The sequence below is a fragment of the Bombus huntii genome, chromosome 6 (genome assembly GCF_024542735.1).
Source record: "Bombus huntii isolate Logan2020A chromosome 6, iyBomHunt1.1, whole genome shotgun sequence".
NCBI classification, from domain to species: Eukaryota; Metazoa; Arthropoda; class Insecta; order Hymenoptera; family Apidae; genus Bombus; species Bombus huntii.
The window spans coordinates 17,303,979-17,331,815 of record NC_066243.1 but is presented as its reverse complement, the minus strand read 5'-3'; the positions used below and the strand labels follow the sequence as shown (position 1 = coordinate 17,331,815).

Genomic DNA, 27,837 nt, shown 5'->3' with positions numbered 1-27,837 from the left:
CACGAGTCGTTCGATTTCACTGTCCTTTGTTGGGCGATTTATTAGAGACCTCCCCTTTTCCTTCTGCGACTGCGTTTTTTATATCCTATCCCTGTCTATTTTTTCCCAGCTCCTGCCACCTGCTCGTTCCACGTCAGACGATGTTTCGATTAAAAGACGCGGCTCGATTCAGCCAATGGCGAGCACACGGAAATCTGCGAGATCGTCCGGAGGGAGAGAGTCTTTCTTCGAAGCGAGAGGCGGAAGACGATTTATTAAGTTGCCCGTGAAAAGTCTCCCTTCTTCTGCGCTGCTGAAAGAGGATTCGTGGGTGAGAGCAATATCTCGGTATAATTCGTCGACATAATTTCGAGACAGCAATCGTACGATCCGCTAAATAAAATCTAACAGATTCGGTGTATTAAAAGACCTTAAAACACGAAATTTTCGTCGCGACTGTTAAAGAAGATGACTGTGTAGAAAATTTGGAAATACATTACGTAACGCGTACAGTATAGGCGTAAAAATACTCAACGATAGTTGTTCAAATTATTTCGTGAGTCGGTATAAAAAACATCTCATAATCCACGAACACGCGTACCGACTGGAAAAAACACGATACTTCTCGAACAAGATGGAGGAGGACGTCTCCTCTCGTTCCTGATAGATAGGCCATCTTCTTTATTTTCATAATATATTCCACGTCCGTGTAGCTGTCAATGCAGCGACGAACGGACAGATTTCACGGATAAAATAACCGTGGCCACGTTTGAAACACAGAGTGGTTGCGGTGGTTGGTCGAGAGGACGATCCTCGTTCGTCATCCTCGTGTGCGACAGAGCTCGCCGTTCGCTCGTGCGTGTTCGGAAGATCGCCTACAGTGTTTGCAAACTTTTGTAAAACGTCCTGGGTGGAGGAACGTCGCGTACGTTCCCTCACGTGGCGAACAATAGAGAGGAAGCTCCGTTTCGGGTACGGGCAAGAAAGGAACAAGTCCATTTCGAGTGAAATACGCGCGTAACTGCGCCTTTTTTCGGGGAGGCTCGAGCGAGAAATGGTGTCCAGAAACTGGTTGGGCCTGAACGGAACCCCGCAGCGTCCGTCTATCGGTCATTTAAGCCTCCCTTTCTGTCTCTACCATCTTCCTCTGACTTCTTTTTCCCTTCTTCCTTTTTAGAACCTTGGGACTTCGAAGCCTGTAGTCTCGAGTGGAAAGCAAGGATGACTCGACGTGGCCGCTACTTGCACGAGTCCGCGTTTCGAAACGAAACGTAGAGTGGCTTAGCCCGTAACTTAATCGCTGTATCTGAAGAATTCTTGTCACCGTTGTGTGTAACTGCCGGCTCGAGGCTCGTTGTCGAAGCTTTTTTTCTCACCGAAGTCTCGCCGCTGTAATAGAGAAAGAAACGACGGGCGCTTTCGTAACTCGCGGTATCGCTAACCATAAGCAGATAACGAACGACACCGTTGGAACGCTCGAGCGTTAAACCGTTACAATAGAAAGCTTAAAAACAGAGAAAGAGAAAGACTGTAAGAGAGACTGAAATGAGAACGGATGGAAAAAGAGAGGGAAAAAACAGACAGCGTATCTCGCGTGTATGCAGTATGCACCTGGATCGCGTTCCTCGTTGCACCGATATGGTCGCGTTATCTGTCGGTCCCGACCACCCGGCCGCGTCGTCGTCGTCGTCGTCGGTCAGCGCACCACACACCTTCCACATATACACGTGTACGCGTGCAATAAGCGAGACAAGCGTATACACGCGTCAACGCGTGTACACCGTGGAAGATAGGTCGCAGGAAGTGGTAATCTCACGATGGAGTATAGCGCAGTCGCTTAGACGCGATCCTTTCTTCGCGATGCGGCTGGACGCCTGGATTACTCGCTCGTTAGTCCGGAACGTGGAATCGTCATTCGCACGGCGAAACAATAACGTGGCAGGAAGCTGCCGGGTAACGCGTGGGAGCGATTGAGAATCGGGACTGGAGGGTTAGAGGGGAAGGAGACAGGGGAGAGAAGGAGGACGGTCCTGATTCAGAGAGGATCCTGTAGCTCCTTCTCCCCGTTTTTGGACGAGGAGCGAGCGAGTAATTCGCGACGATCGATCCGGCGAGTCGGTAAGCTAATTTCACGTCGAATAAAAGCGTCTAATGCCAGCCAAGGGAAAATCCGTTTAGCTTAGCCCAGGCTTCTCAAGATAAATTGGTTTCGGGGGATTTCTAAAGCGGCTTCTACGGCGCAGGAAGTTCGAGGGTGCAGAAGCGAGAGGTCCTTTGTGACTTGGGAGGCCTCTCTCCCGGGAGATTCCTCCCGGTGACGACGAGGATGCCGATGGAACGCCTGGACGCCGTGAATGTCAACCGTGACCCAACAATGGTCTGTGCTTAGGGTTTCGAGCTACGGGGGAGAAGAAGAGTCGTAACTTCTCCATACCTCGACAAAAACCTGTATTTCCGACCTGCCGTGCCGCTTCTGAAGACTTCATCCCGATAGATCTCGCTCTGTCACGCGTTGAAAAACACGGGAAAACAGAATTTCCTTCCCTCCCCTGCCTCCCCATTGGTCCGCTCTATTGGTTGTAAAGGCACAGTGGTCGACGAGGCTTCATCGAGAACGCTACATGTATTGGGAAACTCGATGTTACTCATGGGAAAGGAAGGTGGTCATACGTGATTCAGTGTTATAGTCAATTCTCTTGTTTATTCCGTTTTTAAAGATAGCGTAAAATTAAACGAACAACGACATTTTTTAGATCGAATGCATCCTGCTGAAAGTATTCAGGGAATCTGTATTTTTTCGCTCGCTTCTGCGTCCGAATAGAAGAACCAACTTTAGAACTTCCGTTGGTAACGAAGAGCTCTGTTTCAGAGAGTCTGTAGTCGTTGTTCTCGAAGACTTCGTAGAAACCATTCTGCTTGAGACAGAGACGAGAAAGCAGCGAGTTTCCTTGCTCTTTCAACTATTCCGTCGTGATGTAAGCGTTAAGCGAGAAGACCAGTGTAACGTCGACGTCTCCTTAATAGGTACGGCGACACGCAGGAAAAATTATACGAACCTCGATAATCATTTTCGAAAGTTTGACAGTGACAAGAGCTCGTAAATATGAGCTCTGACGTTACGGTAATAACTTCATCGGTTACGTGTAATTCAGTTTCTTTCTGATCTATATTCGTAGTACCGAGTGCGTACTTCGGCGTCCGCATTTGGGAGCGAAACTGAACGCTTGCCCGGGCAGGTGACTTTTGCAAATCCAACCGAAAGAAGGAGGAAGGTTGAGCGCGATTGTGATGCCGATACATGGCACATGCGAACACGAACTCGTGCGTATCGATATCTGCCCGAACAATCCATAAAGATCGGTTTCAAGTTTCGTTCGGCGCTTTATCTCATTCGGCACGCTTGAAGTTCACTTCAAGTCCCATTTCCAAGAATTGGTGGGCGCTACTGTAACATATATCGTGATCCATAAACGAAGTTCGATTCTTTTGTCTCGTCGTGGCTTGCCTCGGTGACCCCGCAAAAATCACGTTCGTTTGCGCAAGTTCCTGGCTTTCTGTCGGCGACGAGGACGCACAAGTATCGGCGGTAAAGGCGTTATTATGGAAACTTTCGCTTTGACGCTCACCCTCGGTCCGGTTACCCCCGCTTTCGACGACGAGAAAGAATGAAATTGAATCCTCGGAAAGGAGCGCGCCGCCACAATAAAGTCGCCGAGGAAAATCCGTCGTAGACGTCGATCGCCGTTCGGGAAATCGATGGATAGAGGCGAACAAATGATGAAAAAAAAAAAGGAAAAAAAAGAAAAGAAGGAAGAAGTTGCGCAAAAACTTTTCCACCGGGTCTCTCGCCGTCTCTCTTCGTTTTCTTCCGTTCGAGTTGCCATCTTCTTCTCTCTTAAATTATTCGTCGCGCGGAAAGTAAGGGTTTTCTGCGGCGAACTGCTCGCGGTCCATTCGAGCGGCGGAAAAAACGCTTTTTAACGGAGGTCGGCAAGTCTATTCGTGCCAGTGACTCTTAAAATTTAAGTTCGACGGCGAATTCTAGCCGGGGCATTGTTGCCGCCGGAACAATTCTTCGTTTCTCTCTCCCCTCGCCAGCCAGAGACTTTTCAGCTAGACGTTGGAAAAACTTGTGCCCATTGTCCGCGGGAATCTTTCCCGCGTCGGTTCGTTAATTAATATCCTTCCTTTCTTCGATAAATCGTATCGGGCTGAGCGAAGGGATCACCGTGCTCCGCTTCTCGAAAATCCACGGGTCGACTGACTGACTCTCGCTCGAATTGCTGAACCTTGCTGGATTTAATAAGGAGCGTAAGGCGAACCGTTGGCAGTTTTCTTTCGCACGAGTCCTTGGCAAGGAGCCATAATCGACACGCGGAGAGACTTGCTCGATTACTATATTACAGCCTGCTATGAAAGTACTCGGATAATCTGAGATACCTTGTCGTGATAGTGCGTCGTGATCGAGATGCGTGCAACATACTACAATCGTCTACGTTTTTATTCGCCGCGAATATAAATTGATAGAACGTAATTTTAGACTCCGTTTTACATGCACGTGATCGTGGCTTTCTTGTATCGTAATTTGTCATTTAACGATATTACAGACTCGACGAGTTTTCAAGTTGTGCAATTTTATGCCCAATAGAACGATCGATCGACTTGTCATTCGTAAAGCTTCGTTTATTTTAAGCTTGGTGTTTAGCGAGGGAATTTTTTAGTACTACGCGAGAGGACTTAAGCTAGTTTCTTTATTAACTTCTACGTATTATGTTCCTATATCGTGTACGTTTAATTTAAGAAACGACGCTTGCAAAAATCTTATTTTCTCCTGTTTCTCAATTTACGAAGTCGATCAATTTGCTTTCTAGACAGCTCACACGCACAACCTCGATACGCACCAAACGTTTGATTTCCTGAAACTTTCGACCAGCTCCTTGGAACGATTCCTCTCGCACCCACAGATGGAAAAGTCATAACGAACTACCTTTCTTGTACTCGGAATTACAGTCGTCGTCACCGTCGCGCTCCTCGCATTGGGGTGGCGCGAGATCGTAATCAGAACCAATCCTCTGTCGTTCGACGTTCCTATGCACCCGTGCTCGTTGCCTTGCGGGAAAAAAGCTACCCTCAGTTTCTCCAGCTATTCCGGGAGCGCCGGGGAAAGTAACCGTGGCCCGAGGGCTCCAACTTCCCTTTCGTGCCACAGAGACGCCGAGGACACGGCGCCTTTACAACAGGGGACATCGTACATTCTCTAGAACTCTGCTGGTCGAATAGACCGCGAACCTTCACGGTACTTTGCGGACAACTTAACGCGAAACTAATTGATTTTCTAACATTTCTCTTACGTCTTACATAATTAACGATGGTAATTGATACAGAATGTCATTGATAATTGCTTAAGAATATGTAGGTTAGGTGGGCTGAGAGGATTAGTTACGCTAGAGGCGGATGTCGAGATCGTAGGCAGTTAAGTATTTAGATATTCAAATGAACTTCAGAGAATGTATTACATTCATCGTAGAAAAAAGTTCATCGTAACAGATACGTCCAATTATCTCAGTCACGCTACAATTCAAAGAACTCATTGTTGGGGAACGAGCCATTCCTGTACGACGTATACAGGGTGTCCGGTAAATGATCGACAAGGAAGTGATTCATTCTAAATAGGTAAATTGAAAAGGCGGAGACTTATCCGCGAAGAAACGTGGCAAGTGTTTGATTTTCATGGAAAAATATGAATTTGAATATTAAAATGCTGTCATTTCGAGTATAACAGATTGAACGTATTTGTGTACAGGATATCTATTAGAACAAATTATGTTACGCGATGTTATCAGCTAACGGTAATTTTATAGCGTGCAAATCGGTAAACACGCTGTACGATAATGCACGATAATGCACGCGATATGAATAATAATAGATAACCAGCGTGTATAACCAGCCCGTTGCCGGGGTCGCGATAGAAGGCAAGGCAGAGGGCGCGACGTAACGAGGAAGGGCGATTAGCATTTTATTGGTGTCGCGTCTTGCAATAGCTTTGGGCAGAGAAATAAACGAGGGAGGGACGTTAAACTTCATCGTCCATCGGACACGCCTTGTCGCTGCAGGTGTGCTCCGCTAGGTTGTTATTTATTGCACGGGCCCTCGCAGCCACCTACAACACGGCTGTTTCGTTATTTATACGTTGGACGCGATGCTCATTTTTGCACTCACACGGTCCACGCTCGCGGAATTTCGTCCGCAGATCTCTCGTTGGGAACACACCGCACAGTCGTCCGTCTGTACGTTTGCAGCGTAGCTGGAGGGATCGCGTGTGGACCAGGACGACGTGTCTTACACACCGCGTGAAACCCTAGATGGGAATTGTTCGGCTGCCCCTTGGCGTGTCCTCCGAGTCGCTAGTCGAAGATACTGGATCTTGATAGGAGGTAGGTCCCGAGGAACCGGTCGTGACTGTACCTACACGAGACATCATTAATGCCACCGTGGAACGAGCGCTCCGAAACGAAAATCGTCGGCCGTGGCCGGGAAGGGTGACTGCCGGGTGCCTCCTCGGGCCGCACGATTTCTCTGTCTGCCGGGCAGCAGGCCGGGAACGGAGGAAAAAGGAGCAAACCGGTCGCGGAACGAGGCGAAACCTCTAGGACGATAATTAGCGATCGAGGGTCCCGGGGAAGACTCGGGCCATCTCGTTATCCACGCCACGGCGCCCAGCGTGACGTCATCGCGCGTGTGGTGAGTGGCGACTGCCGCAAGAGGGTATAAGGTGGTACGCGTCGCGTGCACGCACGTATACGCGTAAACAGGTGTGCATGTACTCGAAGCTGGCGTTCGCGCGAACTACGGCAGAAAGGAGTGACAGTGGTGGGAGAAAGTAAAAAGGAGAAAGGAGAGAGAGTTGAAATAGGATAGAGGAAGAAAGAGAGAAGAGCAGAGTCCAAATACACGTCCGAACTGACTCCTCTTACACAGCGTATATGGCGCGAGCGTATATACATAGAGAACGGGAGAATCCTACGCTTGTGTAAAGTATCCAGTGGCGGAGTGGCGGAGGCAGAGGGGACGCGAGGCTCGCCGAAGCGTCCCGAACTCGACCGAAAGGCATCCCCCACTCTAGACGCCAATACGGTCGGAGCTTCGCTTTCGTGTTTCCTCGGTTGCATTCACGTCAGTGCGTTCTGGACCGATGTTGGGGGTGGTTCGTGCTCGGTACGGTGACTCGCACGTGTATCTATATCGCATCGCGTTTGTGCCTCGTAGTGGCTGTCGAACGAACGAACGAACGAACGAACGTGTACGTACTTATCTCGCACAGCCAGTCCGGGAGCGTGCGCACGAAGGAAAATATTTGGAGATACGTGGGTCCGGTGTCTTTGTGCGTGGATGGGAACGCGGACGTAGGGACGTAGCGCGCGTTGTGTGATCCGCTGCCGTGTGTAAGCACTCGATTGCTAGCCGTGACACACGTTATCCGTGCACCGTGCATACGTTTACAGAGCCGATTTAGAGTGGCGGGCAGCACTGTGTGTATAGTGTGTAGACGCGATTCCGACGGACGGAGGTTAGTCGTTTGGTGACGACCAAAAAAGAGTAGAGCACACGAGCAGAGAGGGAGTCCGGAAGGAGCGTCGTGGTCTCTCGTACAGAGTATAGAGTAGCCGAGTGGTGTTTTCTGGACTCTGTACCAGCAGAGCTATTCCGTTTTCGTTCGCCTGATAATGGATTAATTTTCGCCGGGGCAGTTCACCCCGGCGGCAGCGTAGTCTGGAGCAAGAGCACGCAGTATCGCGGCAGCAGCACTCAGCGATAAATCAAGGTGAGATCCGGCTTTGTTTTCGAGAAGGGTGTTCCGATAGCCGGCCTGCCATTGACCAGCCTCCTCGGCGAACCGTTTCACGTTCTCCTTTTCTTCCGTTTCGCTCTATCCGTAGCCGGTATACCCGCGATTATCTCCGTCCCTCCACGGCCACGCTGCAAACGAGCATCCACGAGCATGCAGCATATATTTTGCGGCCTCTCGCTTCCGTCTCTCTCTTTCTATCTCGAGTCTTTTCGATCCTCTCTTCTCCTTTTCCTCTCTTGGTCGACTCGCGCGGGTCTCCACGGACTCTTCTTCTCTTCTCGTGCATAGGGACGAACGAGAAACACATGCACGCAAACTGCCGAGCCACCCTACGCTCTCTCTTTCTCTTCTTTCCTCGCTCGTTTCTGCATTCTGAATACCGAACGACACAGACCTTGCTTCCAATTCCCCTTCTATTTCATTCTTCCGATGCCTATATACCCGAATCTCTTTCCCAAAACCCTTCTTCTCTCCCTGACTCTCTTTGGCTGTTCTTTTAACGTAAACGCCCGCCGATCCTCTTTTCTCGTGTCCCTCTCCGCGAAATCATCCATGCAAATCGCGACCGATGGTTTTGGTATACACCGAGGGGATACGGAGCTCCTCGGTAAACGAGGCAGTCCGAGCCTTTTTCGAAATACACCAGACGCTGCTGTCGCAACGACGCTTGCGGTTATGCCGATTCCTGCTTGTATCTACCATTGTCTCGTACCGTATACGTATTTACGCAGAGTCGACTATTTGCGAGTACAAATCGGTTTCGTTACAAATTGAGACGAATAGCTACACGTAAATGGTAGAAATATGGTTTTTAATTCGATGGAGCGCGAAATAATCTGGACAGTTCTAGAGAGGAGTCAAGATTAGCGCATAGTTACTGTTATTATATTACGTTCGTTATACCGTATTCCTTTTTTTAATACGTAGTAAAATAAAAGAAAGATGCTTCGTTATGAGAAGAACGAAAACTCGCATATTTACGAACGCGCACGATCCGGTTTAAAGCGATACTTCCGACTATTACAAAATGTCGTGTATCTTATCTTTATGATTGCGCGATAGAAATTTTTATTTGAGGAGGAGGCGTGATCGTTTAGTTTCCGGTTAAATTCCATTAATTCTGATCGTTCGAATCGTAGCAACTTTGTATAGGATACAAACATCTTGTAGAACGATTCTTGGCAGCGTCGATATTCAAAAGATTAGTTTGGTATTCCAATGTGACCGAGTCGAAAACAGAAAAAGATGACATTGCGAAAGGAAACAATCGTAAGCTGTTGAAAAGAAGTGAAAGTGGCCGGTGTTTCTGTCAGGATTCGAAGGCAAAAGAAAATCGCCGTGGAACGTGTTCGATCTTCGCGCTGTGTGGCCACGTGACTCGGTGATTTTTGTTTCGGTAACAAGCGCGTCGAATACATTCCATCTGTCCATTGTTTCGAACAGTCGATGTTTTACTCTAAATTGCTCCGTTTGCGACACATGCCGATCGTAGAAATTTCCCGAGTTGCTATTTTTTAGTTGCACGGTTTCCCGTATACAAATAATAAGGCTATATGTAAAATATTTGTGAAAATTTCTACGTGCACAATGAACGAGTATCGGCGCTATCGCGATTCCGCTTATCTGTAAGGTCTCGCTTTCTAAAATCGGAATTGGGTTTGTGGTGAGTCATTTTTAAATTAATAGATAAGTGAATTCTTATGATTTATGACCATTATCTTATTTACCGTGTTTTTGCTCGCGGATAAGATTTTTATGCAGCCGTCTGTTTCTTACGTTAGCGTTGATAGGAATAAAGATCGTAATATAATAATAGTGCAAGAATATTAAATTCTGTGCAGAGGTTGTTTCTGATTCTTTTGGAATTTTAAGAAGAATGCAACGTAGAAACACGAAATTATTATAGTTGATAACAACATCGTCGACTAGCTGTTTTATACAAAGATGAACGTGCATTTTAAAACCGTAGAATTATTTCCATGTAATTCGGACTTCTTCCTTCTACTAAGATTTACGAATTTTAGGAAATTTAATTTAAACTTCGATCGATTCGCTGATACCCGAAAGGTCAAGGAGTATTTAGCATATCAAACAATGATGTAATAATAACTTAGTCAATTTCGTGTTTTAATGTATTTTAATAATTGCGTAAGTCGATGCATATACAAGCACGCGAGTATACTCGCGGCCGGTCAACAACATTTGTGCGTGAAAATACGAGTATGCTCGCGACGGGTCAACAATGTGTTAACACATCGCGAACCAGAGGTCTTGTCGCTAGTTATTTTCAGATGCCAGGTATTCTCGTAGCGCTTCGTATATTTAAATTACTTGTTACATAAATTTCAGGGGAATTTTGTTAACGTCCTTTGGAACTACACGAGAATCTATTACGAAATATGCAATTTACGATCTTAACTCCTACTCGTTTAATTCGACTTACAACCGTTAAATAATTATTACCTTAGCCTGAAAATATTAGACAACCGTTGTTTGTTCGTCATCTTCCTGTCTATTATACGACAGATGAGTAATCCGTGCGAACATTTTGACATTTAGAATCGTGTACGTTATTAATTGGACGATTAACTTTCGACGAAGGTAATATTTTATAATTCTAGTTATGGAAGCGTACGACCATCGCGAGGACTAGAGAGTTATAGCGCGAGAACTCGAGAATCATCTTCCTCTGTCGTAAAACTACTTAATTAGAAATGTTTAATAATTCAAAGCTATTCGATAAGTCGAAATACTCCTAGGAATATTCGAACTCCATTGTAATTTATTAATGGTACATGTTTCTTCTTCTACGGTACAAATTTACGATCCGAGAAAAAGAATAGAAAAGAAACAAAATGTTCCATAGCCAGAAATATTGGAATATTTCTATGCTTAGAGATCTATCCATCCCGATGGCGAGAATAAATTTGCGAGTCTTCGGGTAATCGGCTAAACGAAAATGACAAGGCAACACGCATCTGGTGCATTTACAACCCCATCGAGAACGTCTAATTCCTACGTTTCAATTAAACCCTCGTCAAGATACCACGCAAGAACGTAACAGTCCGTAGCAATCAATCGTCGAGCGAGAAAGAATCGCGTTTCTCGCGGTCGAGTTGGTTACGTGACGCGAAGTCTGGCTGCTGTTATTTGCATAAACGTAGGTTCGACGTGCATAGACGTACATACACGCGTCCTTGATAGAAGTCCTTATTCGAGTCGTAGTCTCATCGCGTATGAATAGCAGGTACGCAATTACGAGAGCGCACAGATGTCATCGGCAAACAAAGTTGACGAGGCTGGTCGTCTCGTCCAGGGCACCGATCGTTACAGAGGGGGAAGATCAGCGCTAGAACTCCGGATGCAGTCATTTTCAACGTTCTTCTCTTCTTTTTCTTCCTTGTTATCTCGATATTCTTATTCCTAGAACTTTCACACTTGCGACGAGTTCTTATATCTTTGTTGAAATACAAAATTGACGTACAACATTTCCTACTTTTGTTCTTCCTTCTCTCGATTTTTTTCTTTTTTTTTTTTTTTTTTTTTTTTTTTTGAATTTAGATAAAGAAACATTTCGTTTGCTTATTTCATTAGAATCGATAGATAGAATATTTATTTGTTTAAGTGTTAATCTATCGTCGATCTCTTTTGTTTTCTCCAGTTTATTCTATTTTTGTTACTACCACAGGCACGTAGTTTCCCAGAAATTGCATTCTATTTTTTGCACGCATTTTTATCCTCGATTAATTACGAAGCTAACGAAAGGTATTATCGAATATGATTCGACGAAAGAGTAATATCAAAGGTACGGTACAAACTCCGAAAGCAGATCATACGTGGTAAAAATGACCGCAAACGGAGCTGTACGATGAAACTCTCAGGTTCTGGCGTCAACGAAGCGAAAACGGTTCCTTCGTGTGTCCCAAGTCGCAACAGTCTACCGCTGTGTACCCTAACAACGTACCTGCTAGTATTTTTGTATCGTCGATCGTGAAACGAACCGTGAAAACGGCAACCGAGAAAAATGGGGAAAGTCGTTAGACCGAAAGACACCGTGAAAGCGAGGCGCCTACAAAAGAAATTCTCCTTTTTTACTTTTTTCCCCGGCTGATTTGGCCGTGCTAATTGAAGCTGGATTATCGGTGAACCAGTATATAAATAAACGCTCTTCTGATATCCCCTTTGATGGGAAATGGTCGCAAGTCGATTGTCGAGTCTTGGAGTATCAAATGCACGTGTGCTTGATGAGTTATTAAATAGATTCTCTTTAAATAGCAACCATATAAATAGACTTTCTTCGGTCTCTTTGATTCGACGTCTTAGATGCGGTGTCTAGCGTTGCCGTGCGTATATTTATTCGAAACCGAGTTTCAGACTGTCATATTTCCTACTGGAAAGTTTCAAACTTGTTGTATATCAAGTATTACTTACGATCTATTTGACAAATCCAACATTTATTTCCAACTTTTATCGATTTCTCGATCTTCGCGCGATTCCCACATTTCTGATAATTACACTTTAAGGAATTCTACAAAAATACTGTTGTATGTTTTCAGATTGGCCTTAAATTTCAGCGACGTAGTCGTGACAGTCGTGCTTCGTACTAGACTACCGATATTGTGTATATTTGTACGAAAGTTAATTTGAAAAATTGAATTTACATACTTTTTTGCATGTTGCGTACATTCTGAAAATATGGTACCTCGAAATTTCCCATGAACGCTTGAAAATTCGCAGTCTACTCGTTACAGCGTTAATAAAATTCCATTTAACACACACGATATACACGTACGAGCTTCCTATCGCGACTGTTCGAATACTTCTGCGAGCCACTGTATCGTTTGGCGGATAGCTCTCAGCACCCACGTAAAAAGAACGATCGTTTCGACCACCTTTCCGGATGCCGTATGGTGACAGCAGCGTGCACGCTCGTTTTTCGAGTTGACACCAGTTCGAGAGTGGTTGGCGGGTGCGTAAAAGGCGTGCGAATCGCGCGAGAAATACTGAGAGACCTATGGTCGCGTCGACGCGTGAGAAATGACGGGCGGGAAAGCGTGCAAAGGTAAACTAGACGGCACCGAACCGGGACAGCGATAATTAGTCATGTTGCTCGAGTCGACGGTGCCAGTTGCCAAGCCAATAAGAAGTCGATCCTCGCTCGTTTCTCGTGATATATCGCCACCCAGGTGGGTGATGTCGCGTCGTCGACGTCCTTTTGGATCGTTTCAGGAAGCAAGGGACAACGGGATGAATACGTTCTTCGTAACTACCTCGTTCCGCCCGTTAAACGCAGCCACGTTTCTGGTTAAAATATAGGCTTCTCGGAGCACAGTCCTCCGAGGAGTTGAATCGACGATGTTTCGAGGTTACGCAGAAAGTGCAGGGTTGCTTTCAATGGAATCTCTCGATGAATCGTTGCCAGATACGAGTCAACGTATATTGAGATAGAGTGCAGTTTCGTACATTGGATATTGACATTTTGCACGAAAAATGAATACTCAGCATGGTAAATGTTTTGTTCAAAATATAACAGTTCGTCAAGTGCGTCTAGCATTCTGGTCGATTATTGTACAAATTTTCTATAGTTGCCAACGGTTGCATCTTTTCGCAAAGATAACTGTGATTAACGTATTCTGTAGTTTTATTTAGAATATACGATTGTGTATGGATTCCTTAGACTTTCCTAGGCTTCCGTGGTGTTGTCGTTAACCAAAAACAAGCAAAATCACTATTAAATTTTATTAACGAAATAGCTCCTTTCAAAGGATTACGATAGAAATTTCCTAGTAAATTAAATCGTATGTATACATAGTAGTTAGCTGTGTAAGTAAATGGTTATTAAACCATACGTTATAACGAAAGCTTCTCTAAACTATACCACATACTCTCTACGACCATGATAGCTGTTGTACGACAACTTCAACAGCTAAAAACAATTGTCAGCTAATTTCATATTAAATTTCACTTTTCTATGAGAAACTCTGAAACCAGAATAATTCAATATCACCACGTATGTCTGGTTTCATGTCGGAGGCGAACGTCGACATCCGCCAGCGGCGTAGTCGTTTTCCATCCGAGAAAGTAACGTAATGCCGGGCGACGATAATTAACGCCTGCACACGCCGGTTTGCGTGGCTCGACGAGGCTCGTAATCTGAAGCTTGTAAGTACGCGGGCGCGTTATCGCGACAGGGAAGAGGAGGATGCCCGGGTATCTGATAGAGAGGCGATATTCGAGTTCCGCGACGGGAAGAGAAACGCGACTTTACGCGGGTTTATCGTGCCGCGTTTCCGTTCGAACGACACGCAGGAATAAATATCGGGCGAGATTTGGTGGCGAGACGCGCGCGTGCGCCAGGCGAAGAAAAAATATACGACCGCAAATATCTACGTCGCCTGGTGCAAATTTAACGAGAGCGCGGAGACTCGCTGGAAGGCAGGAAGGAAGCTGCCGCTGCCACGATAGTCGTAAAAAGCCGGAGAGATAAACGACGCCAAATCTTCTTTTCCATCCTCCGCGTGTTTTCTCTTTTCTCTTCGTTCTTTTCTTTTCGTTTCTTTTTCGCTGGGCAGATTTGATCGAACGAAGTCCAAGACAGCTCCGTTTTTAGCCTCGATTACGCGCTAGCTGTCGAGGTCGCTGTTGGAATAATTGCCGCTCCGTAGATTGTTCGAACGATGCTTTTTTACAGCGAGCAATGGTCGATCGATTTGTACGGTCTGCGCGCACACCACGGACGAGAGAAATATTTTTCGTTTGGAAAGTTTCGATAGACGCGCTTGTTAACCGGTGTCCCATTGGCAAAGCCGTCGTTCTCGTCTTGATTCGTTGCCATCCTCTTGAATATCTTTAAGATATTGGATCATCGTACTATTATTCGTTCTATTCGCACTTTAAACTTCATTCTCTGAGATATATTTGCAAGGTTTATTATATCTTTGAATCTAACAGGTTGTTCTTATTTTAGCTAGGTCGTATTAAAATATCTTTATTCTTGGATATCGGGCAAATCTTTTTCCCCGGTGACCTTCGATCTTTCCCTTCCGATAACTTTCGATCGAGGAATTTGCTCGAAGCAAAGTCGAAAAGCTGATGCGTGACTTTGGGTTTGGTTTAGTTTGCTTTGGCTATTCCGCTTAATCGCATGTCTGAAGATATATTTCGACCAGTCGAAGTTTTCGACATTTACTCCGAGAAAAGTCGTTAATTGAGAGTTGTGCTATTGCCTCGCGACAAAGATCAAACGTTCTATCGATTTAGACAATTGGAAAAAACTCGTTAGAAAATATCAATATATCGCATACTAGAATCGATGGTGCGCGCGCTCTTTCAAAGAAACAACTGTTTCTTCTTGCGCGTATTCGTTATCCCTATATGTACATACACACGGAACCACGTGATTACACACGAGAGTTTTTCACTGGAGCGTAGAAAGCTACAACAACGCCTATGCGCTCCCATAACCTGTTACTCTTCGTTCCAACTTTCTAGCTTCCATTTGTCATTTTCTTCGACGTCTCTTTTTCCCCTCTCTGGCTCGATCGGGTGGTGTTCCCGCGTTTTTTCGCCGAGAATGGACCGATCGAACCGAACGGGCGCCGCGTGTGTCCCGTCATCGTCCGTGGACGAGAGGACGAAGAAAAGAAGCCAGGGCACGAGTCGCTTCTCGGGATAGTACAGGTGAGAGCGAACGAGAAAACGAACGAAAAGGAGAGGAGGACGGCCAACGGTCATTATCGGCGACGACGTTTCGCGCGTCGTCCCACTTGGGCCCGGGCAAAAAGCCGCGTTCCACGCTTTAGTATCCGGTAAACCTACATCTGGAGGTGTCTGGCATTATGCGAACGGGTTCCCCGAGAATCCATGGCCTTTTTTGGTCCACCCTCTTCGGCTCCCCTGGCCCGTGAAACCCCATGAAAGGCAAAGGTGAACGGTCTGTCGGCGAAGGCGGTGTGAAAAGGCCGCTTAATGAAAGAAAAGAAAATGTTTGGAAAGGGCGAAAAGCGGGCTGCGAGCCTGCGAGTCTCTTTGTGGGTGACACGCTTTCAACCGACGGACAATGGTTACATTGGATTGTTCTGGAAAAGAGAGAGAAAAGGAAAAAGAGAAAAAGAAAAATTAGACCGTGCTCGCGGATCGGTCGGTGCGTCGAGGAAAAAAAAAAGAGAACAAAAATAGAAGGGAAAAAAGAAAGGACGACGGTGGTGGTGCGTGGTGGCGGGAGGATCGCGAGGGGAAGGTTATTATCATTCGAATCGCGGGGATCGTTTCCATTCACCGGCGACTTGCCCGTCCTATCGACCGTCGACTCCAGCTTATAAATTTATTCAAGCTGGATGACGCTTTAATTGACGACCATTCGGCGAACACATTTTATAATTCAACCGTTTCGCTCGGAAGCGTCTTCTCTCGGTCGCGCATCGAACGCTCCACTCTTCCGTACTTCGCTGCTTCCTGATTTTATTGGTTTTCCACCGGCAGAGGCTGTTTCGGAGTACGGAGAGATATCGCGCTTTCTCTCCTTACTTTATATTTATATTTACGTGATATATATATATATATATATATATATATATATATATATATATATATATATATATATATATATATATATATATATATATATATATATATATATATATATATATATATATATATATATATATATATATATATATATATATATATATATATATATATATATATATATATATATACTTGCAGGATCTTGGTACGCGTAGTACGTACCAACCGAGATTACTTCGTAGAATTTTGTTATTTTATACCTAGCTGTCTTCGTGTTTTATCGCCTGGTTAGGACGTTAGAAGATCGCGAAACGTTAAAGCGTTCTTGAGTGTTTTAATTATGGGGGAAACAAGCGTGTTGTTGGAACAAATTAGTTATTTCGCGCTTCTGCGGAAAGTATTCGTTTATTATCTAGTGCCTTTTTATGTATCTCTTTTTGCAGCGGGTAAGTGATAAGTAATCTGAACAATTTAAACTAAATATGTACTGCGTTACGGTCGGTGACTTTCAAGCACTGCCATTAATGGACTGGCGGATATAAAATCTGATAAAGTCGCATTATCAAACGCTGACCGATGTTATCGCATCGCCGTGCTGATCCAAAGAACGCAGCTCCGTTTTAAAAGAGCGTGACCTACGGGCAGCTTTTTTCTCTGAGATTCCTTTTCAAGCATGCTGCTACGACTTCCTATCCTAACGAATATAGGGTTACGTACCAACGTACATAAAAATTAACCAAACGTGGATCAAGCGCACGGACTCGACAGAAAAATTTAACCAGTAAAACAATCGCGCGCTATTGTCAAATAACTATAACTTTCGCGGCTGAACCTACCGATCAAACGTTTATACGACATAAATATGCACAAACGTGAAACAAAAAAAGAAAAAAAGAAAACCGATGGACAAATTCTACGAATGAACGAAACCTTGCCAGGCGCGATAAACCAACTTAACCTTACGTACCTTCTACGCGAGTATTCGCTCATCAACTACGACGAATCCAACGATATCCTTGACGAAAAACCGATAACTCGCGCCTTGCCAAAGAGGAGACAAAGTCGAGAGATAAAAAGGACCTCCGGATCGCAACAAATTCTGTTCGTCTGCCGTTTTCGCGATCGCGGGACACGATACTTATTTATTGCGTTAATTACAGCGGATCTGCCCTCCCTTGTTATACACGCCGCCTACTATCGTCGCCTCGTTATTGTAAGCAGCCGAGTATAGTAGACGAAAGGGGATGGGTTCTCGGTCGCTGGTACGACAAAGAGAGACAGACGTCTACACCGTGAGCTCACCAATGCGCGTAGCGCGTTGTATCGACGACGGTGTTGGTGTAGGCTCGTGCAACTTGCTTTTTTCGCACATCGTCGAAGCATTGTGGTTAAATGAATTATTTTTTAACGAGGCGGCATTATACCCGCGTCGCCGTTGTTCCTCCCCGTTGTTTTGCGGAAAAACTTGCCAGAACGGCGTGTCTCGCTCTCTGCCACGGGACTTTTTCTCTTCTCCTTGCCACGCCGCCGCCCCCTCTGACTGAGCGAGCGCTTTTCATGTCGCGTCAAGCTAGCGGCAGTCGCCGCGCCTCCCTTCCCGCCACCCTTCCACAGCCTTTTCCCTTTCTGCGTGCTCCACCTCGCCGCTCTGCGAACTCGTACACACAGAGGCAAGCGAGAAGAAGCGTACGCGACACCGTCTCTTTGACTCTTCTCCGTTATACCGCCGTCTCTTTCCCTCCGATGGCCAGGTGAAACCGTAATCGACGTACGCGAGAGGCACAACCAACCTTCTCTTCTCTTCTCTTCTCTTCTCTTCTCTTCTCTTCTGGTTCTCTGTATGCAGCTCTGTTTCCCCCGTTCCTCGGAATATGGAAGCCCGCGCACATTGGATTAACCTTTCCACGGTGCAACGCATCTCGCTTAATGAAATCGCGTGTTAAATGCCGAATAGAACGGCAGGAATTAAGTATTTGCCTGGACGTTGCTGGCAAAGTATCGGGACACGTGTGTGCGTGTGTATATGTATATCGGGGCGGTCTGTCTGTTGAGATCGACCTGCTGCAAAGGGGTGAACGGAGAAGGGCGAAGGTTTGGATTCAGCGTGCGAGTTTTAATAAAACCAACGGTTAAACGGCGAACACAGAACGCTGGTATTAAAATTGTACATCGTACGCGTGTTGGTACATTGTTCGATGGAATCTTGTAGACCCTGATGGCCTTTCGCGCGATTAAGCATTCACGAATTTTAATAAAACGGTATCGTTTCGCAGATAAATCGGAGAACGTAAATCGTCGAGAAGCGAAATTGTTTGCGAACGGGTTTACGGGTTTTTTGTTCGTCGTTTCGAGACGGGCTCCTTATCGTGGAGAATTATAGTCTAGGAAATGGGATTTCGTGGATGTTTGGTTAGGTCAGTGGAACTAAGTCATCGGTTGTTAAAGTCAGCTTAAAAGTCAGGATTTATCAGAGTTCAAATTTATTTTACAGCCTTGCGCGTTCTTCTCTCTTCGTTATTGAGTCCTTTTTAGATAATAAAACCTCCTAATTGGTAAATCTTTATTTCTGTTTGCGCAGACTTGTGGTAAACTCGTGATCGCGTTTCTACGAACTTACTTTTATCTGGTTTCGAGCGTCCCGATGAAATTGAAAGTCAAAGGAGAGCACGTTATGAAAGCCGTGTGCCGCTGCAGGTTCGTTATAGCGTTAAGAAAACTAGTCATATTCAGCTACAAGCGGTTGTTTTAATTAATTCAAATCGCTTGACAAATGGCTTGGATTTGTTACAACGTTTAGGATTAATATAGAGATTATTGCGCGCATTTATCTTCGTTCACGGACAACAAGACCATCGATATCTCCACGCGTGACAGTTTAATTACCTTCTTCGTATCGTTTTTGCCGTAACATTTTCCGCTAAATATTTTGTTTCAATTTTCTTACTTTCATATTTCCAGTTCCACTGTATCGATCTATATTCCGGTTCGTAAGTTGCGAGTTGTCTACTTTATACGTTCTTTGTCGATTCGCGCGTCTGTTGGACCCGTTAAGAACAAAGTAGCGAAATAATAAGTATACATTGCGTAAACGCGTCGACCATGGAAAAACATAAATAAATCTAATTTACATACTGATTCGTTGAGATGCAAAACGCGTGTTGGAATAATGGATACTTCGCAGAAGCTCTTTACAGTCAGAGACGCAAAAAGAATTTCCAACGCATCGACTAATCGTCGTAAACTACACCATCGTAAAATCGTAGAATCTGTAGGTGGAAGAAGAATTAACGACAGAGAAACGTGCAACAATTCCTTGGATTTCTCTTTCATAATCATGATTCGTTAACGCGAATCGGCTGAAAAAGATGTTTGCAGTACGTTAATTGACCCTTGATTGATAACTTGCGTGAAAAATTAGCCGAGCAACGTTTCAATCGAAGATTATATCCGAAAATTAACGATTAACTTTGCGTTAAGATCAACTCGTATATACGATATTTCCGATAAATTTATAACGTGAATTTTCAATTTATGCTCGGCCTTTATACTACGAATATTGCCTTTTAATGTCGTGACACAATTGATGCGTGCGACGTTAAAGGATCGTAGCGGTCGGAGTTCGACGAAATTGAGAAAGAGAAAACGCATACTCGCATCTCACTCGCTATCGCGACGTTTCAACAAACGCAGCATCAGTTAAGAAATACACTTTTCGCTGTCTATGAAAACCTACTCGATCGGCCAATTACTCCTCGCAAACGTAACAAACACTTCGCGTACCCACTTGCCGCTTAATACGCGAGTTCCATCCACGCACGTGTACTCGCACACGTATCCACGCCATACACACATACTTTCACTCGTATACCCACACACGAAGAAACAAGAACGAGATTCGCGAGTAGATAGCTCGATGGAAACGAAACGAGCGAAATTTTCCTCCGACTTTCGCGACATTCGTCCGGGTCTCGCTCCCACGCGACTTTCCTACGCGCCAGGCCCACTTTTCGTGTACTTCGGCTTACACAATTCCGCATAATTCGCGCGCTCGTGCCCCCTCGACTCGTCCGTGTGGGCAGCAACCCAGCAGCCAAGCCACGATTCGAGGAACACACCGGCGAGAGCCACCACGTATCTGCATAACGGGTGCGCGCCGCAAAAGGGTCGAAAAAAATGGCCGGCCAACGTGCTGCTCGTGGTCGTTGGTCGTTGTCTTCTTCGTGGTCTCCTCTCCTCGAGCCATGCGAGTTAACACCAGTTGCGAGACGACTACCTCTCCCTCTTCCCTGCAGCGAGAGCCTGGTTTGCCGGCCGTTTGCTCGGTTAGCTTGTTCCTTCGTTCAGCCTCTGCCTTTCGCGTGTATTTCTTTCTTTTCTTACCTCTTCTTCCGCTCCTCCGCCTCCTCCTCCTCCCCCCTGCTCCTCTTTCTTCCTCCTTCTCGTCGAGTCTCGTTGGTCTCTCCTCTCCATTTGACCGTGGAGCGTCGTGGTATAAGTCTGGGACCATGGCCTGTGGAATCTGCATCGAGACGCCAAGAGGTCCCCTTCGAGAGGTCAGGAGTGCTCCGTGGATCCTGGCCGGATCGCCGATCGTAACTCTTTCCGTTCGAGGAGGGTGGAATCCGTGCCGGTCGCCCCGTCTCCTTCCACGAATGACCGATAGATAAATAAAGGAGATAGCGCCGCGGTATAGGGGAAAGAATTGTTCCTTTGTTGTCTCCGTGGCTCCTGTGTGGTGCTACGATGGAGCAGAGGGCGAGGCAAGGGACGCACGATGGAAATCGAAGGAGCAAATAAAGAGTCGATTCAATGGTTGAACGTGATCGCGGTACAGGCGAGTGATAAGAGGGGTGTCGATACCAGCTGGTTTCCGGCAAGGAATTTCTTAGGGTTACGCGTCGAGGTTGCACGTTTGCTATTAGGAATCCATTGCTCCAGCTGCTTCCTCGTAGCAATAAATTAATAACCGACTCCTTGTTTCTCATAATTATCGATCGCATCGGAGAAAAAATTAGAAAATCTTTTTCTGAATTTCTGAATTTCTTCTCGACGATTTTACCCGACTACGAAGTACTTTCTACTGATCTACTAATCGACGACGCGTAACGCGTTATCCGTTTTGAACAAAATACAGATATAATAACGTAATAATAGCTGTCTATCTCGATAGAGACGAAAAGGTGGAAAAATTGCCAGTTAAAAGCAAAACCGCAAGCTCTTTTAAACCTCCTCGCTAGGGTCTTTGAAAGAACCACCTGAATATCCCTTATTATCGAGCATCTTGGAGATCCTGCCAGATTCAACGCGAACGATTCTTCTATTGTTCGCAAAATTTCTCCGCAATCTGCGGTAAAACGGCAATGGTGTTACCTTTCCTGGCGAATTCTGGATATTCGTGGTATATTTGTTTAGGCGGTGGTCGATAGCGCGCCGCGGGCTCTTTTGAATCCCAGAGGTAACTCGAAACTGCTAAACGTTACGGAGCTTTTTAAGGCCGGCGCGCGATTCCGTGCGGACGGGGCATGCGTTCGATAAGGATCAAAGCTACTTTGTCGGGTCCATGTTCATGCGGCGAGTGAAACTCGTGATATTTTTCCTACCGGTGTCACGTTACCCCGCGGAATCCTTGGAAAAAGGAGAATCCGCCGATTATATGCTTATCTCGCCGCTATCTTCCTTTTTTTCCACTTTGCCCTTCATTCTGGTCCGTTTGCGCGAATAATGCTGGAAGATGAGTAGCTTTTGCTCTTCGATCGATCTTCAGAGTCGACGTTTTTATTCCTTTCATGGAAATTTTTAAATGAGTTATGAGTATGCAAAAAAAAAAAAAAAAGAAAAGAAAAAAGAAACCGTCGAGTATAATTTTGCGTTATAATTTTTCTTTACGTTACCGAGACATCCTACTCGGAAATTGATTGCTAATTGTTGAGAATTTTTCAAAGGGACCAAGTTTTTAGAGAATGTGTCTCAAGATGTTTCAAAGTAGCATTCTATTGGGCATTTGAATATCGTTTGATACCTAAAGACCAACGATTATAAATATATATATAGACATATTATTATTGTTATTACGTATAAAACGTAAGAACATGGCAAATAGATAAAATAAGATACAGGCAGTTACATAAATAATTCGTAAATTACAGGACGTATACGTATATATATAGTATATAGGGTTGAATTCGCTTGTGGGATTTTTAATAGAATTTTCGAAGACGAGGTCTGTCTACACCTTGTTCCCTCGTTTTGTAATATACGCCTCCTGCACACCTGCCTGGCTTCTGTTCTTTCTCTCCTTTTCTATTTCTTGCCATTGCACGCTCGTCGTGTTCCTCTAATCCAACCAATTCTTGCAGCTTTCTCCGAGCCCTAGATCGTTGCCTGGTTCATTCAAGCTGACGAAAAAATTGGAGCTAACTGCGCGAAGGTTTCGAACGAGAAACCTGTCCTTCTATGGAAGCTAGTCACTGTCTAGAAATCTCCTATACTTCTTGTAAACGTGATTTATAATCGCTCTTTAAAATGCAACTATATTTTTATCGCGTAATAATGGACTTGCCATTTGGAAAGTGATTCGAGTTTATCCTCTATCGATATCCAGTTTCTGGATACTAACGAGAATGGCGAGTTCGTCGTACGTACGAATCAATTTGAAATCATGATTTTTTAATCGTAATAAATTTCTAACGACGAAGTTAGCAAATTTCCAAGTCGACTTGGCGTTCAATTTTTACATTGTGTGAAACACACGGCGACTCGAAACAAGATGTCACGAGATGCAAACTTTTGTTCGAAAGTATCTGGTAATCGTATAGAGAAGATTCGACTTCTTAAGACAACCTCGATAAATTTTAGGAAAACGTATCGAAATATATGAAACGTATTTTCCTGTCTTGTTACTTTCGCTATACAGATAGCTGTTTAAAAAATCGTGTAAATTACTGTTTTTGAAAAAGCTTGCTATTTCTATATTTACGGTAGGATAAAAGAACATATATAACCAACTTGTATAATATATGTAGAACGAAGGTGTACAAAGAAAAGAAAACGTGTTTCTTTCCACTCCGGTAGCCAAACTAATAGCCCACCTAAATTATCACGTGTCTCGCGATAGAGTTCATTGAGAACCTACATGAGTTCTTATAATACGAAAACGTCGTGTCGCGCTATTAACCGATAACATTCAGCAGATTATAAATATTAATGCCGCGCGTAGGTAGGCTGGGCGAGAAAGAATTTTCACTCTTCGCATACAATCTGATCTTTATTGCAGTTTATTGCTACCCGCTCTAATATTCGCTCTCACGCACACCGCCTATATTTTGCACCTGTTTCTCTTCCTGGCTCCCTCCATTGGCCGCTCATTCACTTGCACGCTCGTTCCGCCAATCACCAACTCACTCCTCTGCTAATCATTAAGATCTCGTCTCCCTCGTACTCTTTTCTCTTTTTCCATTCACCGTTCAATTTGAAATTTCGCCACGTTAGTGTCTTCTTAGCTTCGCCAGATCGTAATCGTACAACAATTACATTCAACAGGTATATAATTCTTCGTTCGTCGAGCGAATCTTTGTATCTAATTGCGATTAATAGATACGTGCAATTTATACGCGGATAGATGGACTGGAATTTTCCATTTGATTTATTCGCGTATTCTTATCGAAAGATACAACATGACCGTAGAAAATCGTGATTGATTTAATCGGTTTATGGAATTGGTTGTCAATCGGTAATTATAATAAATATTAATCACCGATCGCTAATGAGAGGTTGGTAATCATAGGTTGTTGATTTTCAATCGAAATATAATTAAAGTCCTGTTTGATTTACGCAAACGTGTGTATTTTACTGATTAAAATCCATACCGAATGATCGATACCAGATCTTGACAATAGTCGGACATTAATTTTCAGAGTTAATTAATCGTCACATCGATGATTAATCTTCGCGCGAGCGTCCGAAATATTTTCAATTGCTTTTTAAAAACACGCTTCGCGTAAATTTCTACGCGATAGTATCTTCAGAGGATGGAGATTCAAAGAGGTTTTGTGAGATTTTTGCTGGAAGATAAATAATCGACGAAGAAGATAGAGACCTATGGCTAATCCTTGATCGGCGCTTGCAATCGCACGGCTATTGAATAATTAGATACTTCGTTATAATCGTTAACCGCGTTAAATCGCAAGATAATGTCTTTAGAAAGATTCCAACTATAAAACGTATCCCATTAGAGCGAGAACTTTAACGTAGAATTATCCTATTGTAACTTTTTGCAGGAATTAAAAGTAACGGGATTCGCTCGAGACGTTAATCGCGATTAATCTTTAGCTATAATCGTGATACTTACGAATGTCTTTGAACGACATATTACGGTCGGAACTTCGATATAGAACGATCCGATATCATTTTTTTCAAGACTCAGAATTTTAATAGTCACCGAAGGCTCCCGTGGCAGTAAACGCGATACAAGAAAATAGAGTCCCGTAAAATGTCCCACTTCCCTCCTTTTAGCATATTCTTCGAGACGTTCGCCGGAGTCATCCATCACTCCTTCCAACATTCCTCTCTGCTGGAATGACTGTAATTCCCTCGAATAATGTTCCCTTTTACGCCATCAAGCTTGATGTATCGTCTCTAGAAAAAAACACGACCCATTCGATGCATCTTTCTCGATCTTTCCGATATGGACTAATCAAAATTACGATATATTTGTTAACGTTAGTTTTATTTATATCTATATTACGATCTATCCGATGGGAATTTTATAACGATGGCGTAACGATGGTCTTTGCTTGAAAGAATAGTAACGTATTTATGTGGCGATTAAAAATGTTTCCAATATTAATTCAGATACTACAATGCAACGATATGCGCTAATATTTATTTATTACGCGTTATTTTAAATCGTTTCTTACGCGTTTCACCGCGTTTCATCGAAAATGTTCCCATCTTCGCTTCTTTGAACTTCCTCTTTTAAACCCAGCGTGGACAATCAAATACACGTTTCTACGTTTCTTTCGACGATGCACCGTGGCCGTCGGAATTTGTCTTTATCTCACATTCTTCCCATTTCGATCTAGCCTAGTTCTCGAGTACGATGGAACGGGTAGGTTTATTTTTAGTACGATTATGGTTGGCAGAGCTGGTCGAAATTTTACGTATAGTCGTCACGGGAAACTGTTGGGTCGATAGCACCAGCACGGTCGGAAAGCTTCTCCAAGGGGAGGGCCGATGGTGGGTGGAATGACGGTGGTTGCGACGCTGGCTGGTGGAGTGGCGGCCCTATCGACCGTGTGCCAACGAGGAACGTCGTCACCGCACCATAAGATTTCCCCTTACGGTCTTCCCGTCGCGATGGTGTGTCTACAAGGATACCGCATATTTCCTACCGGCAGTTGAAATTTTTTTTCCGGATCAATACCAACCTCCAGCAACCACCACGGGTACCATCAAGGAGAATTCAATTGTATTTTCGTGCGGAATAGACGTTCATCTTCATGGGGGGCGGGATGCAATTCCCTACAATTGCCAGGAAATATATAAGTTTTCCTTCGAGTTATGTAATGTGGTTTTTACCTGGAAGCAGGAGGAAGATGGGATGGGTGAACGATGGGTTGGTTGAAAGAGTTAAGCTGTTTGTTACGGATGACTTTTTTTCTTGCGTTTATCGCGTAGATTGTTTCGAAATGAGCCTGTCAGAGGCTGCAGTGGTTAGACCAGTCGACTTCGTCTTTCGTTAATCCCTTAGTTCCTTAATCTCGTTGCGTAGATTTCGCTACATTAGGTACAAAATGTTCGATTCTTCGAAGGCACGATATAAAATGGTAACATCTACCTCTGAAAATCGTAGTCTTTATAAGGACAAAAATGCCACCTACTACTCCTACGTAAATTCTAAATTCAATATTATCGATTCTCGTCCTTTCCTAAATTCCACTCTAAATTCTATATTTTACACGAACAACCCTTCTGTCCAAAAATACATGATTCCTCGTACGTCACCGACTAATAGTTTAAGACCACTTTGTAATATTATAATAAACCATATTATCGTCTTACCAATTAGAAATTAATTTTCTCCCTTTGGCAGAAAATCCTCTCTCAGAAATTTCCTCAAAAGAAATTCTCAAGTCTGACGAACTACGTAGCGAATGGTCCCAAATTTTCGCCTTTCGTATACACGTTAAACTTAGCTACTGGAGGAACATTTTCGACCCCACTCTCGAATCAACCAGCCATCTTCAATGACGTTCTTAAAAAACAAAAAAAAAAAAAAAACTCCTCCATCAACGTGCAAGGAATCGAAGGAAACGGTTCGGCGATGATTCCTCGAAGGCAAAGTCAAAGCGAAAGGGGGTAAGCGGCGGTCGATTCGTCGGGGCAGAGACGTCGAGCTGCGCCGCGTTCGTGATAACTCTCTCTCTCTCTCTTTCTCTCTCAGTCCGTAGAAAGGAAGAGGAACGGGGAGAGTCTTAATTAGCGTTTTCCCCGGGCGCAAGAAAGAAGTCCGCCCGAAGAAACGGCCTCGCAAGTCCTGTATTGGTCAGGCCGGGTCGACGAAGGGTTGGCTTTGTTGCGCGGATCAATTAAACCGCGTGCGTTCGGCTCTCAGTTCGGTGGAAACTAACCGCGACTGACCGTCGATAGGTGGAACAGAAACGGGGGAGAATGAGATTTCTCGGCGTGTCATGTCGTAGGAAATTCCGCTCGCGTCCCGCGTCGTGCATACGTCCGGAGAAACCGTGCACGACGAACAGGTTCCTTTTTCCCTCTGTCCACCGGCTTTCGAAAAACCCACCGTTTCCTTAAACGAGCCGCAAAATAATGACGTACTTGCTAGCCTCGTTCGTCCAGCTGTTTTTAGCGCGCTTGTCAGTACACGGGTTAAACGATTGCTACTCGAACAGTTTCAGCCTTCGACGTTGATAAGACGGGACTGCTGTCGGAGGGAAGAGTGGGTGTTCTAATCTGACCGAGATTGCAGTTGGAGGGGGAGATAAAGAGTTTAGAAAAATTGTTAGAAGTGGATGGATTAAAAACGGTGGAAAGATATTTTGTTCGTTGGTTCTGCCTGGTTCGTCGGTAATAAGGTAGCTACGAGGTAGATCGGAGCGGATCAAACGCGTCGAGGTTCTGTGTTTTAATTTCTAATCACAGTGTATATTTTCACGAGACAGCGTCGGTTGTTTAGATCGAGATATTCGCCGGAAAAATATATTTGTAGTTCGTACGTACAAACGATTTATCGCTTTCGATTAAACGCAATCTGATTTTCTAACTCGTTCCGCGGCTTTGATATTTTTGACGTCGCTGAAGCGGTCTACGTCGACGCGACTTCTTCCACCTCTTGTCAATTTGAAAGATCGAGCGACGAAATTGACGATGCTGATCGTTCTTGCACGAAACGAACGCACGTTTGTTTCCTCCAGTTGTCGTAAATTCGTCTGGAAACTGCACGTTTTCTAACATTTTTCATCGAACCT

General features: G+C 44.6%; 1 protein-coding gene across 4 annotated transcripts in view; it reads left to right on the top strand.

Annotated features, from left to right (window-relative positions):
- Positions 1–27,837, top strand: part of LOC126866795 (frizzled-2-like) — a 128,152-nt gene that overhangs the window by 68,515 nt on the left and 31,800 nt on the right. The window contains exon 1 of one of the 4 annotated variants that reach the window (XM_050620751.1): positions 7,144–7,801. The exons of the other annotated variants lie outside the window; for them this stretch is intronic. The gene's annotated coding sequence lies outside the window, so the exon portion shown is untranslated. Of the gene's footprint in view, positions 1–7,143; positions 7,802–27,837 lie in introns of those variants that run through there. 4 annotated transcript variants of the gene reach the window in all.